General features: G+C 54.8%; 1 protein-coding gene across 4 annotated transcripts in view; it reads right to left on the reverse strand.

The window, feature by feature from the left end:
* The window catches only part of NOS2 (nitric oxide synthase 2), a 110059-nt gene that overhangs the window by 39744 nt on the left and 56184 nt on the right, over window positions 1-14131 (reverse strand). The gene's annotated exons all lie outside the window — the stretch shown is intronic.

Consider the following 14131-nt stretch of genomic DNA (forward strand, 5'->3'; position numbering starts at 1 on the left):
AAGTAAAGATGGATTTATTTTTAAATATCTATTTATTGGGGGCGGTGCTGTGGCACAATGGGTTAATGCCCTGGCCTGAAGAGCCGGCATCCCATATGGGCGCCGATTTGAGACCCGGCTGCTCCTCTTTCGACCCAGCTCTGCTGTGGCCTGGGAAAGCAGTAGAAGATGGCCCAAGTCCTTGGGCCCCTGCACCCGTGTGGGACACCCAGAAGCTCCTGACTCCTGCCTTCAGATCGGCACAGCTCCGGTAGTTGCGGCCAATTAGGGAGTGAACCAGCAGATGGAAGATCTCTTTCTCTCTCTCTCTTCCTCTGCTTCTCTCTGGCTTTCAAATAAATAAATAAAATCTTTAAAAAAAATCTATTTATTGGCCGGCGCCGTGGCTCAACAGGCTAATCCTCCGCCTTGCGGCGCCAGCACACCGGGTTCTAGTCCCGGTCGGGGCTCCGGATTCTGTCCCGGTTGCCCCTCTTCCAGGCCAGCTCTCTGCTGTGGCCAGGGAGTGCAGAGGAGGATGGCCCAGGTACTGGGCCCTGCACCCCATGGGAGACCAGGAGAAGCACCTGGCTCCTGCTATCGGATCAGCGTGGTGCGCTGGCTGCAGCGCGCTGGCCGCGGCGGCCATTGGAGGGTGAACCAACGGCGAAGGAAGACCTTTCTCTCTGTCTCTCTCTCACTGTCCACTCTGCCTGTCAAAAAAAAAAAAATCTATTTATTCAGAAGAGTTACAGAGAGGCAGAGGCAGAGAGAGAGAATCTTCCACTGCTGGTTCACTCCCCAGATGGTCACAACAGCCAGAGCTGCACCGATCTGAAGCCAGGAGCCAGGGGCTTCTTCTGGGTTGTCCCACGAGGATGCAGGGGCCCAAGGACTTGGGCTATCTTCTGCTGCTTTCCTAGGCCATAGCAGAGAGCTAGGTTGGAAGTGGAGCAGCCGGGACTCAAAACAGTGCTTGTATGGGATGCCGGCACTGTGGGTGGTGGCTTTACCCGCTACACCACAGCACTGGCCCCTAAAGATGGATTCTTTGAACATACTATGTTGCACATGAAGTATGCTCATGGACCACTTTCCCTCACTTCTTCTGGTACATATGAAAAAAAAAAAAAAAAAAAAAAAAAAAAAAAAAAAAAACCTTTTGAGAGGCAGAGAGAGAGAGGGAGGGAGAGCCTGGTCCCATCTGAGGGCTCACTCCCCAATGTGAGCAACAGCCCCAGGCCTGGTGCTACCCATGGAAGAAACTCAACCCAGGTCTCCCACATGGCTGGCAGAAGCCAACTGCCTGAGCCATCACTGGTGCCTCCCAGGGTCCGCACTGGCAGAAAGCTGGAGTCGGGAGCCACAGCTGGGACTTGAGTCCAGGTGCTCAGGTGTGGGACACAGGTACCTTAACCGCTAACGCTGGGCTCTCTGGCTCACGTTTCAGGAGGCAGAGGGCTGGTTCCATGGAAGCAGAGTGAGAACTAGGAGGATGGGCTGCGAACCCCAAATCCCAGGGAGGTTGGCAGAGCAGAGCTGCCCACTCTTGAGCCAGAGGAGACAGCCCGGGGGGAATAGGAGGAAAGTGGGGTGGGATGGGGTGGAGTCCATCAGCAACCTGGCATGAAGCTGGGAGTGGGGCAAGGTGAGAGCAGGGGCCACTGTCAGGCAGATTCAGGGCCAAGTGCCCTGAATGAGCCAGCCGCTGAAGCCATCTGTGGACTGGCAAGAGCTGTTCTTGGTTTGTTCTCTCATCTGCAAAATGGGGCCACGGTCACTGTGCCTCTTCCTTGCATCTTTTTTGACAGGCAGAGTGGATAGTGAGAGAGACACACAGAGAGAAAGGTCTTCCTTTTTGCCGTTGGTTCACCCTCCAATGGCCACTGTGGCTGGCGCATCTCACTGATCTGAAGCCAGGAGCCAGGTGCTTCTCCTGGTCTCCCATCGGGTGCAGGGCCCAAGCACTTGGGCCATCCTCCACTGCCTTCCCGGGCCATAGCAGAGAGCTGGCCTGGAAGAGGGGCAACCAGGATAGAATCCGGTGCCCCAGTTGGGACTAGAACCCGGTGTGCTGACGTCGCAAGGCGGAGGATTAGCCTGTTAAGCCACAGCGCCGGCCCATCTTGGTGAGGATTAAAGGAGTCACGTGACCCACCTGCCCGCAGCCAGGCCCATCTGCCCCTGCTCTGCGGAGCATGGCTTTCTGCAGGCGGGGGCTCACCTGCTGCTGTGATTCCCCCAGGGTCCGGAACTTGCTGGCGCCCAACAGCAGCCAGCTGACCAACACATGGCCGGGCACCTGTCACGTGTTATCTCATTTTGTTTCCACCCCCCCCCCCCCCCGCCATTCTCTGAGATAAGTTGTGTCACCTCTATTTTGCAGACCACAGTATTGAGGCTTAGAGAGGTAGATTAAGAGCCAAGCCAGCTCCTGGGAAAGAAACAAAGAAAGAGGGACAGGACTGGTGACCCTGGCGGGGCCAGGGAGAAAGCCTGGCTGGTGCTAGACAGTCCCCAGAGCTCCGGGGAGGCCCCATGACATAAGGGGGCTGGGGGCGGCTGTTGGCTGGCTTGGCAGTTCAGAACTCAGGGTGTGCCCTCAGAGTCCTCAACAGGAGGGGTGCTGTGTGTCCTCCCGCCTGTGGCTGCAGAGGTGGCACTGCGGGAGGGGACCTGGGACTTCAGCATCGGACACCTGCGGCCCCAGCTCCGTGCCCTGTGCCCACTCATCGGGAGCTCCGTGGCACGCCATGCCTTTGCACACGCTGTTCCCACTGCCTGGAACACCCTGCCCCTGACCAGCTCCGCTCCACTGTAAGGTCCTGCCATCTCTAGAGGTTCTACTGCCCCTCCATGCCCAAGCCCTGGGTCCCCAAAACCCCTTGGGCTCCCCTTCAGATCCCACTACTTTGCTTTTTATTTTTTACTTATTCATTTTATTTATATGGAAGGCAGAGGGACAGAGACTGACAAAGGTCTCCCATCTGCTGCTGGTTCACTCCCCAGATGCTCACAACAGTGGGGACCAGGCTCTGGCTTTGGCTCCATTTGGGTCCCCCATGTGGGTGACCTAACTTCTTGAGCCATCACCTGTTGTCTCCCAGGGTACACCTTGGCAGGAAGCTGGAACTGGGCCTCCGATCCAAGTACTCTGGTATGCGATGGGGGCATCTCGAGCAGTATCTTATCCCTGTACCGAATGCCTGCCCACCAGTTTCCACTGGGGACCCACTTGTTTGTCTTTTACCAGACACAAGCTTCCCAAGGCAGGGCCACGTCTGACACATTCCTAGAGCATGGAAAAAGTGATCAATGGACATTTTTTTTGTAAATATTACTTTTTATATAGATTTAATTTTTCAGTTTCCACATAGTAACTGAACACATTTACAGGGTACAGTTGTGGCATTTCAACACCCATTCACCAGGTGGAATAGATCAGTCATTGGCTCACCCATCACCTCATTTATCTTTTTCGGTGCTGGGGATTTTTTAATTGAGATGAAATCCACATATAATAAAAATCCCCCTTTTAAAATGTATACTTCCGTGGTTTTTAGGATTTTCACAAGGACAAGGTTGTACAACTGCTACCACGATGTAACCCCACACCACGTTTGTCACCCCAAATAGAAACCTCAGTCATTTCTCCATTTATTCCTCCCGTGGCTCCTGCCAACAACCAGTCTCTTCGTCTACAAATTCCCCTGTCCTGGACATTGTACATCAGTGGAATCACACACCACGTGACCCTGGAGCCTAGCTCATCACGCTGAGCATGGCGCCTGCAGGGCCAGAGCTGACGCCACGTTTGAGCCATCCTCTGTGTATGGCCGAGGGAGCTCCCTTGGCGCGGGTGCAGCACATTTCCTGTATCCAGCCTCAGTTACGAGAATCTTGACTATGAAGAGCAGTGCTGCTAGGACGGGTGTATGCCTAGGAGAGTTGCTGGCGCACGAGGAAGCTCTATGCTCAACTGTTTAGAGAAAATGCCAGACTTTAAGCACCCCCACTGCTTCCTCCCCACCCACGGACTGAGAGGTTCCGGTCAGCCCACATCCTTGGCAACACTTGTTATCGGCTCTCCTTCTTACGTGGCTCCTAAGTGGGTGTGATGTGGCCCATGGGCTTTTTGATTTTTTTTTTCCTGGTTTTAAGATTGATTTATTTTATTTGAAAGAGATACACAGAGAGAGGAAGAGACAAAGAGGTCTTCCATCCACTGGTTCACTCTCCAAATGGCTGCAATGGCCAGGGCTGGGCCAGGCCAAAGCCAGGAGTCAGGAGCTTCCTCCAGGTCTCCCACAGGGGTTCAGGGCTCAGGCACTCTACGGCCACAACGTCAACCCCATGGCCAATGGGCTTTTGAGGAATGAACGGGTAACACACCAATGATGGATGGGTGGACACATGGGGGAGGGCGCCAGTCCCTGAGCTCTGATTCTGGTGGGAGAGCAGCTCCCCCAGGGAGCCTGTGTCCAGGGGAGACCTGGCTATCAGCAGCTTGGCTTTGACTGTGGTTCTAGCCCCCTCAACGCAAAACGCATGGGTGGCCTGGACTCCCCTAATTCCAGGGAAGGCTTGGGAGAGGGCCCCTTTCCAGACGCTGTAACCCCCCAGCCTCGTTTCTTCTGTGAGGTGGAACCAGCGCACCACCAGCTCGCGGGGTGACCGCCAGGATGAGCCGTGCCACACACACCATCTGGAAGGTTGCCAGGCTGATTTCTTGAAGGTTCACAGGCAATGTGATACATGGCACTTTACTTCTCAACTACAAGAAGGCGCACAAAGTGAGGGGGAGGGGTGTACAGCGGGAAACTGCAGCCAGGGCAGCAGCCACGGAGACGGCGCGGGAGGTAGGACAATCCCAGCAGGATTATCACAGGCCTCCTCCCCATTCACCTCCCAAGCGCCACTCTCACAGGCCAGGGACCGGCACCTCCTTGGTTACCCACCACAAGTTCTCTGACTCACTGCCTGTAGTAACTGACAAGAGGGGGCGGGCCTTGCCGTGCAGTGGGTTGAGCTACAGCTTGGGGCTCCCACATCCCACAGGGAGCCTTTGTGGTTGAGTCCCCTCCCCACTTTTTTTTTTCCTAAGATTTATTTATTTGAAATAGAGAGAGAGAGAGAGAGAGAGAGAGAGATCTTCTATCCACTGGTTCACTCCCCAGATGGCTGCAATGGCAGGAAGTGAGGAGCCAAGAGCTTCCTCCTGGTCTCCCACGTGGGCGCCAGGGCCCAAGCACTTGCGCCATCCTCCACTCCCTTCCCAGGCCTTAGCAGAGAGCTGGATCGGAAGTGGAGCAGCCGGGACTCTAAACAGCGCCCATATGGGATGCCAGCACTGCAGGTGGAGGCTTTACTCTCTATGCCATAGTGCTGGCCCCGCTTCCCCACTTCTGATCCGGTTTCCTGATAATGTGCACCCTGGGAGGCAGGAGCTGCTACCCACGTGGGAGACCCAGATGGGAGTTCCTGGCTTCAGCCTGGCCCAGCCCCAGTGGTTATGGGTATTTGGAAAGTGAACCAGTGAATGGAAACCACCTCTCTCTCTCTTCTCACTTCTCTTTCAAATAAATAATAAATAACAAGAGGCCATTGTCCAAGTCAGGGTTTATTGGGGTCTTAGGCTTGAGCTCCAGGGCACAGGGAGTGGCTCTACCCACTGACTCTCCTAAGAGAGCTGAGCAGGGCTTTTTACTGGACTGAGAGAGGCAGGGTTGTCCCCTCTTGGTCTTGGGCTCGATCACCTTGGCACCCAAGGGGTGCTTCAGTCTGCACCAGGCTCTGTGTTTCCCGCAGGTGCTGTTGCTCCTTTTTGCATATGACACATTGAAGAGGGTCAGCTCTCAGTCGTCGTGGGCTATTCCGGGCATGTGCACAGGTTGAGAAGAGCCCTCACGGTGCTGGAGGGGTCCTTCTGTGGTTACAGTTTAGAAACTTCCAGCTCCTGTTGCCTGGGAGTCAGGGGAAGGGGGTGTGGAGGCAGGGAGCAGCGTACAGTCGAAACCGGGCAAAGGCTGCACGGTCAGGTCTGGAGATAGCTGCGTGGTCGGGTCAGGAAGACGCTGATCTGGAGTCAGGTCCAGTTTCTATCCTGTCTCCCTCCTAGGGAGATGGGCACCGGGGACATCTGCAAAGCCCCAGACAAACCTCATACGCAGGTCATCCAGACGCCAAGATAGGGTGGCCCATGGGTGTTGTCTGCTGTGCCAGCCTTCGTAGAGAAGTAACAGTTACTCAGAGCCGTGGCTCCCTGCTGATGCGCCTGGGAAAGCAGCCGAGGAGGATGGCCCAAGTGCTTGGGTCCCTGACACTCATGTGGGAGACCCGGATGAAACCTCCAGCTCCAGGCTTCGGCCTGGCCCAGCCCTGATTATTACAGCCATTTGGAGGGTGACCCAGAGGATGGAAGACTTTTCTCTGTCTCTCGCTCTGTATTCTGCTTTCAAATAAAATCTTTTTAAAAATTTATTTATTTATTTGAAAGAGTTACACAGAGAGAGAAGGAGAGGCAGAGTGGGAGAGAAAAGTTTTCCATCTGCTGGTTCACTCCCTATTTGGCAGCAATGGCCGGAGCTGCGCCAATCTGAAGCTAGGAGCCATGAGCTTCTTCCAGGTCTCCCACGTGGATGCAGGGGCCCAAGGACTTGAGCCATCTTCTACTGCTTTCCCAGGCTATGGCAGAGAGCTGGATCAGAAGTGGAGCAGCCAGGACTCGAACCGGTGTCCATATGGGATGACAGCACTGCAGGCGGCAGCTTTACCTGCTACGCCACAGCGCCACCCCATAAAACCTTTAAAAAAATTTATTTGATAGGCAAAAGCATCTGCCTGTGACCCATCACCTGTATTTACATCTCTCTTCTGGGTCAGTGGACGTCAGCTCCTGTGGGACAGTTTCCTCATCACCTAAATCATTCTGTTGGTTGGGGTAGTTTCAAGGTCAGGAGGGAGAAAAGAAGGGATTAGATAAACTGATGGTTTCTTCCTCGTGGCGCTGCCTGTGCCCCGGGTTGCACCAAGAACACAGACTGCTGTATGGCACCTGAGCTGAGGCGACACCAACCATGTGGAGAAGACAGGGGTGCCTTCAGAGCCACAGGAGATCCTGGGCTTCTCTGTGTGACCCAGCTTCCTCGCATGTGACTTTGGACATCGGTGACACACTTCACAGGGGTGCTGTCAAGACTGCCAGCTTGTGGACCCAGATTAAGACAGCAAAGAGGGGGCCGGTGCTCTGCTGTGGCCTGGGAAAGCAGAAGAAGATGGCCCCAGTCCTTGGGCCCCTGCACCCGTGTGGGAGACCCGGAAGAAGCTCCTGGCTCCTGGCCTCGGATCAGCACAGCTCCAGCCGTTGTAGTTATCTGGGGAGTGAACCAGTGGATGGAAGACCTCTCTCCCCACCTGCCTCTCTCTCTGCCTTTCTGTAACTCTCCCTTTCAAATAAATAAATAGATCTTAGAAGAAGAAGAAGAAGAAGACAGCAAACGGGGACACAGGCATTTAGCCTAGCGATTAAGAAGTCCCTGCCCTGTACCAGAGTACCTGGGTCGCATTCCTGGCTCCAGCTTCCTGCTAACGAAGCTGCCGAGAGGCGGTGGTGATGGCTCGAGTGACTGGGTTCCTGCCACCCATGTGGGAGAGCTGGCTGGCATCTTCAGCGCCAGCCCTGGCTGAGCCGCAGCCCCATCGGGCTTTGGGGAGCACACCAGTAGATAGGAGTTCTCTCAATTAAATACGGAAGGGGGAGGGGGTCATAGGTTCTCACTTAGACCAGAAGCAAAAACTGAAGCATGCGGAGGGTTGGACGAAGCTGAGGAAATGTACAGAAACACAGGCAGCCTGTGACTGCAACTGTATTCCAGACCTTGTCTCGTCTTTAATTCCATATTAATTGTTCTGTCTTTAATGTTTAACTCCTAAGTGTGTCAGCACACCTGCCCTGGCCCTGCCCATTTCTTTTTGTAAGATTTATTTGTGGGGCTAGCATTATGGCATAGGGGGTTCAGCTGCCACCTGTGAGGCCAGCATCCCACATGGGCCACCAGTTCAAGTCCTGGCTGACCCATTTCTGATCCAGCTTCCTACTAATGTGCCTGGGAGAGCAGTGGAAGATGACCCAAGTCCTTGGGCCTCTGCACCCATATGGAGACCCAGATGAAATGACTGGCTTTGACCTGGCCCAAACAAGGCCTTTGAGGCTATTTGGGGATTGAACCAGCAGATGGGAGATCTTTGTCTTTCTCCCTCTGTAACTCTGCCTTTCAAGTAAATAAAAGATTTATTTATTTACTTGACATGCAGAGTGAAAGTGAGAGAGAGAGAGATCTTCCATCTACTAGTTCACTCCTCAAATGGCTGCAGCAGCCAGGTCTGGTCCGGGTGGAAACCAGGATCCCAGGACTCCATCCAGGTCTCCCACCCAGGAGGCAAGGGCCCAAGCACTTGGGCCATCTTCCACTGCTTTCCTAGGTACATCCACAGGAAACTGGATCAGAAGCAGAGCAGCCAGGACTGGAACTGGTGCTCCAGTATGGGATGCCTGCATTGCAAGCAGCCACTTAACCTGCTCACCACAGTGCTGGCCCCTGGCCTTGCCCATTTCTGAGGGCCATCCTGGGCCTTGGTCTCTCTGCTGTGTCTCATATGACCCCTCCAGATGGTTGGATAATGGTGGGCATGTCAGTCTGAGGCAGCCAGAACTGCCTGATGGGTGACTGATAGCAGAGTCGCCAGACAGGGGTGGGGACAGGAATTGTGGGGTGCAGAGAGCAGACTGTTGCAGAAGAGCAGGAGCCGAGTGGTCGGCCTTAGGACCAGGATGCTCCAGCCAGGCAGTGAGAAGAAAACGCAGGCCCCGGACAGGACTGCCTCTGGGGGTCCCACACTCTCCATGGATTGCGTGACTCCTGGCTGTGGGTCCCACCTCCCAGCTTCCTTATTACCCAACGTATTCTACAATAAACGCTGACTCCCCGGGATCACCTGTGAGCGCCTGCATCTCTGTATCCTCCCGCACAGCCAGATGCAGACTTGATTGCTTTATGGAGGAAGTCTACTTCACAGCACTCCCGACAGCCAACGGTTCGCCAGGGCTGAGGAAGGCAGGGAGCGCAGCCTGCGTGGCAGACGCTGGAAACACCCTGACGTCGAACTGCCTGGGGTGCCAGAAAGTGGAGAGCTTTTCCAAATTCCTGTTGGGACGACAGCCTTTCACAGCCGCGTAAGCCTCTACGGCGAGCTCGTGGGGAAGCCATCTGTCCCACGTGGACTCCGGAGACTCTGTCTCCCCCTGAGGTGAGAGGTTAAATCCCTTGCACAGTTACACAGCACTTGCTGCCTAAGATCTGACGTCCCGTCTGCTGTAACCCAGAGGGATGAGGATCGGCGGTGGGGAAGGCTTCCCAGACCAGGGAACGCCTGAACAAGGTCTGGCTTGGTGTTTCTGAGGAGTGCTGACTCTCTTGTTCGTCTTTTGCTTTTTCGTGTAACTCGATGAGTTTTAACATCCATGTCCACTGAAATAACCGCCAGCATGTTGAGGCCAGTTCCATCACCCCCAAGCACCTGCACATGATGGGGACAGGGGCTAGGTCTAGCAGCTGAGGCGGCTGCATCCCATTTCCCAGTCCCTGGATCCGAGTCCTGGCTCTGCTCCTGACGCCAGCTTCCTGCCACTGCACACTCTGGAAGGCAGCGGTGATGGCTCAAGCAGCGGAGTCCACATAGGAACACTGGATCGAGCCTGGGCTCCCGGCTTTTGTCTGACCCTGCCCCAGCTGTTGTGGGCATTTAGAGAATGAATCAGCAGTTGGGAATTCTCTCTCTCTACCTCTTGAGTAAACAAATATTTTTAATTTTAAAAACAACTTCATTCTAACCTTTCGTAGTCTCACTTGACCCCCAACCCTGCCCCAGCAACCACTGATGTCGTCCCCATGGTTACAGCTGTGCCTTTTCTCGGCTGGCTTGTCAACGGAGCCGCACCGTGCGTAACGCTCTGAGACCGACCTCTCCCCGGCAGAATGCCTCTGGGAGCCACTCCCATCGTCGGGACGGTGTGTTCCATTCAGTGCTGAGAGGTCATCAGCATTCAGTGGGAGAGGCCACGGTTTCACCACTCAGCCGCTGAAGGACATACGGGTGGCTCCCAGCTTTTGACAGTGAGGAGGGGCCCTGCTGTAAACTCTCGTGAACAGGTTTTGGTGTGGACCCAAGTTTCATTTCCCTCAGACTGGGGCTGCCAGGTCTGCTAGAGGGTGTCTGTGACGGTGCAGACCGCTCTTCCAGGGTGGCTGTCCCATTGCCAGCAACATGCCAGACTCCCAGCTGCACCGTGTACTATCACCCAGTGTTGGTGTGCCCATGTTACTATTTTTATTTGAAAGGCAGAGCAACAGAGAGAGTGAGAGTGAGAGAGAGAGAGATCTCCAGATCTCCCACATGGTTGGCAGGGACCCCAGTACTTGAGCCATCACCTGTCGCCTCCTAGCATGTGCACTAGTAGGAAGCTGGATCAGAAGCAGAGGAGACGAGACCCAAACAGGCACCCCAGAATGGCATCTTAACCTGCTGTGCCACAATGCCCATCCCCCTATATGTGTTTTGTAACATGCTCCTTGTTTTTGTTTAAGAGTACACGTGAATGCTTTTCCAAGTCATTCTTCTTTCACTGAATCATTTGTTGTAAGATTCACTTTTTCCCTTTATTATATCTTAACCTAATGTTTCATATATTCAAAATCAAGCATGTTGCATTAAAAGTGTAACACCACTGTGACCGACCATGGACTCCCTTCTGGCCAACAGGGAAGAATCTGAGGAACACCGCCCGCCCTCGCGGCGCACACGCGTCATGCACGGGTCTTTACACACGGCAGCAGTGCTGTGCAGCAGTGACGCCATCCTCCTGTCGTTGTGGGAAAAGGCACCGAGAGGTTAACCGGCTCACGCAGGGCCCCCAGGCAGCGAGCAGCAGAGGGAGGACGGGCACCTTGGGGGTGGGAGCAAGGGGACCTGCTGCTGGATGGGCATGGAGCAGAGGCAGCCAGGGTGACCCCGGCTTCCTGCAGGCGGCGACGGAGGGGCAGGCAAGAGGAGGAGCTGATTTAGGGCTGGGAACTCGAAGTGGGTGGCCCTAAGGTTGAAAGGCCCAAGGGATGAATGCCGGACCATGGACTGGGTGAGTGCGTGGACAAATGGATGAACGGCAACTCCTAGGTGAGGGCGTTCACAGCCCAGCAGAGGCCGGCTCTGGCCAGCTGTGTCAGGAGGAGCCGTGAAAGCCCTGGGTTTGCAGCTGTCACCAAGGGGTTAGGGCACCAAGGACACATATGGCATTCGGGGCTGCTTGTTCTCAGCGACGGTCATCAGGTGCCCCGGACTCAGCACCTCCTGCACCCATGAGTGGCTGCCACTGTCTCTCTGGGGCTGGGTTTGGGGTGAAGGCTCCATCCAGCACAGGGGCCCGCCACCCTGCCACCCCGCTGAGGACAAGGCTCGTTGCTCGGCAAGCAGGACCAGAAAGCAGAGGCGGAGGGCTGGGCAGTCTCCAACCCTCCCTCTCAGGAGACAGAGGGCTCTTCAGAATTCATTACAATGCCCACCAAAGAGCTCAGAAGACAGGGGTTAGCTGGGGTGAAATAAAAATAGTTGGAGTGAACACATGACAATTTCATCTCATTCCACGGGCATCTATGAGGTTCTAATATTGGAGAGATTTAATCCATCACTAAATTCCCATCTGTCCTACCCTCCTGTGGGCATTTCTGAAGATGTCCAAACCCCAGGTGCGAGCCCCGAGAGCTTGCTGTCCTTGGTTTCTCAGCAAGAGGGGAGCTGTCGGAGGTGACACCGTGAGCAGGAAGAAGGAAGGAAGGAGGGAGGGGATGGGAGGAGAAGGGAAGAAAGGAAGGGGGGCGCTGCTGCACTCCCCTGGGCTTGGGGTTCAGAATTTCCTTCGTCTTGGAGGCGAGTCAAAGCCTTGACACCTCTGCAGCTGACCCTCTGCACCAGAGCCTTTTCCTCCAGATACCCGTGCCACACCTGCCCGGCTCCTTCAAGCCTTGTTTGTTCCTGTGTCCCATCCTCTTGAGGCCAACCCTGCCACCCCCTCTTCCTCTCGACCCTGCTGACCCTGCCCTCTGCTCTGTGCGTCTGTGCCAGAGCTGAATGCCACGCCCTGTATGGTTTGCTTATTATTATTTATTTGTTCGTTGTCTGTGTCCCTCTAGAGTGAAGGCCACACAGCAGCAGGACATCTGTGGCTTTCACTCACTGTCATAGCCCGGGGTGCAGGATGGACGTGTTGGCCCATGTGGCAGAGAAGAAGCTGTTTGGTAACTGCAGCTGCTGCCACCCTTCAGAGGGCGCGAGCCCTAAGGGCAAGCATCCTGGGTCGGGGGAGCCTGGAGGCGCCCTGCTCACACTCCGTGTCCACGTTTGGGAATATGCCGCGAGCCAGGGGGCGAGATCCTCTGCCAGCAGCCCTTTGAAGGCCATGGCCCTCACCCCCACGTCCTCTCGGGCTCACTGGCCACCAGCCAAGTCCAAACCCTACCCATGTGGCTCCCACTCGGGAAGTAGGGAGATGTCACCAACACCCTTAGCCCTGTCCTCGCTATCAGTGCTGTGTGTACAAAAGTGGTTTTCTTGTCCCCTGCAGACGGCAGGGTGGCTGCCGGGGCTCACGTAGCCAGAGGAGAGGCCCTGGGGAGCGGTCCAGGAAAGCACTGGACAGCAGTCATCTGTCTGGAAAATATTAGTCCATGGTCTACACAGCCTGAGCCTGGACATGCTTTCTCTTTCGTGGCCAGAAATAAACAGTTTTTGGTCTCAGAAAAACACAGGACTTTCCCTGGTCTCTGCTGCTGCCAGCCCCGGCTCACCGAGTCACGGGGTAGACTCTCCCTGCAAGGCAAGGCCAGGCTGGGCAATCTGAAGAGCGATGAGACATCTCAAGCCCGAGGCTGGGTTCTTCCCTCAAGCAGAGTTTCTTGGAAGTCTCCGGTGTTTCCAGCAACAGCTGGCAAACCTTGGCCTGGTGTGGCATCCTTCAGAAGCACACGGGGAGTCAGGAATTCACAGAGGAGGCAAACCAGCAGCTTTTGCCCAGTGCCCCTCACCTTGCCCTGGGCAACTCCAGACGCTGCCAGTCCAGGGCCAGGCCTCACCCCTCTATCTCTTCTTCCTGGGCCACAGGCTAGGGCCCCTCCCCAGCTCTGAACACAGGATAGGGGCTCAGCATTAAATGCAGGCCTCTGATCCCAACAGATCCAGGGGTCAAAATGGTCCTGGAACAACTGGATTGCCATACAGAATATAATGAACTGGGACCCTACCTTGTTTCTATCACAGAGAGCGATTCAAGATGGATTACAGGCCTAGACATGAAAGGTCCAATGATAAAGCCTCTGAAAGAAAACCTGGGGGAGTATGTTTCATGATCTTGGGACAGGCAAGGACTTCTCAAATAAAACATGAAAAAGCACTAACTGTAAAGGAAAAGATTGATAGGTTGGGCCTTTTAAAATTAAAACCTTCAATTCATCAAAAAATGACATTCAGGGTCTGGCGCTGTGGTGTAGTAGGTAAAGCTGCCACCTGCAGTGCCAGCATCCCATATGGGTGCTGGTTTGAGTCCCAGCTGCTCTACTTCTGATCCAGCTCTCTGCTATGGCCTGGGAAAGCAGTGGAAGATGGTCCAAGTCCTTGGGACCCTGTACCCACGTAGGAGACCCGGAAGAAGCTCCTGGCTCCTGGCTTCAGATAAGCCCAGCTTCAGCCATTGCGGCCAACTAGGGAGTGAACCAGAGGATGGAAGACCTCTCTCTCTCTCTCTCTCTCTCTCTCTTTCTTTCTCTCTCTCTCTGCCTCTCCTTCTCTCTCTGTATAACTCCGACTTACAAGTAAATTAATAAATCTTTAAAAAATGATATTAAAAAATTTGCGGGCCATGGGGGCCAGCCCTATGGCATGGTGGGTAAAGCCTCCCCCTGCACTGTCAGCTTCCCATATGGGCGCTGATTCGAGTCCTGGCTGCTCCACTTCCAATCCAGCTCTCTGTAATGACCTGGGAAAGGTATAGAAGATTCCAAAGTGCTTGGGTCCCTGCACATGCGTGGGAGACCAAGAAGAAGCTACT

Source organism: Lepus europaeus, chromosome 18 (genome assembly GCF_033115175.1).
Source record: "Lepus europaeus isolate LE1 chromosome 18, mLepTim1.pri, whole genome shotgun sequence".
Classification (NCBI taxonomy): domain Eukaryota; kingdom Metazoa; phylum Chordata; class Mammalia; order Lagomorpha; family Leporidae; genus Lepus; species Lepus europaeus.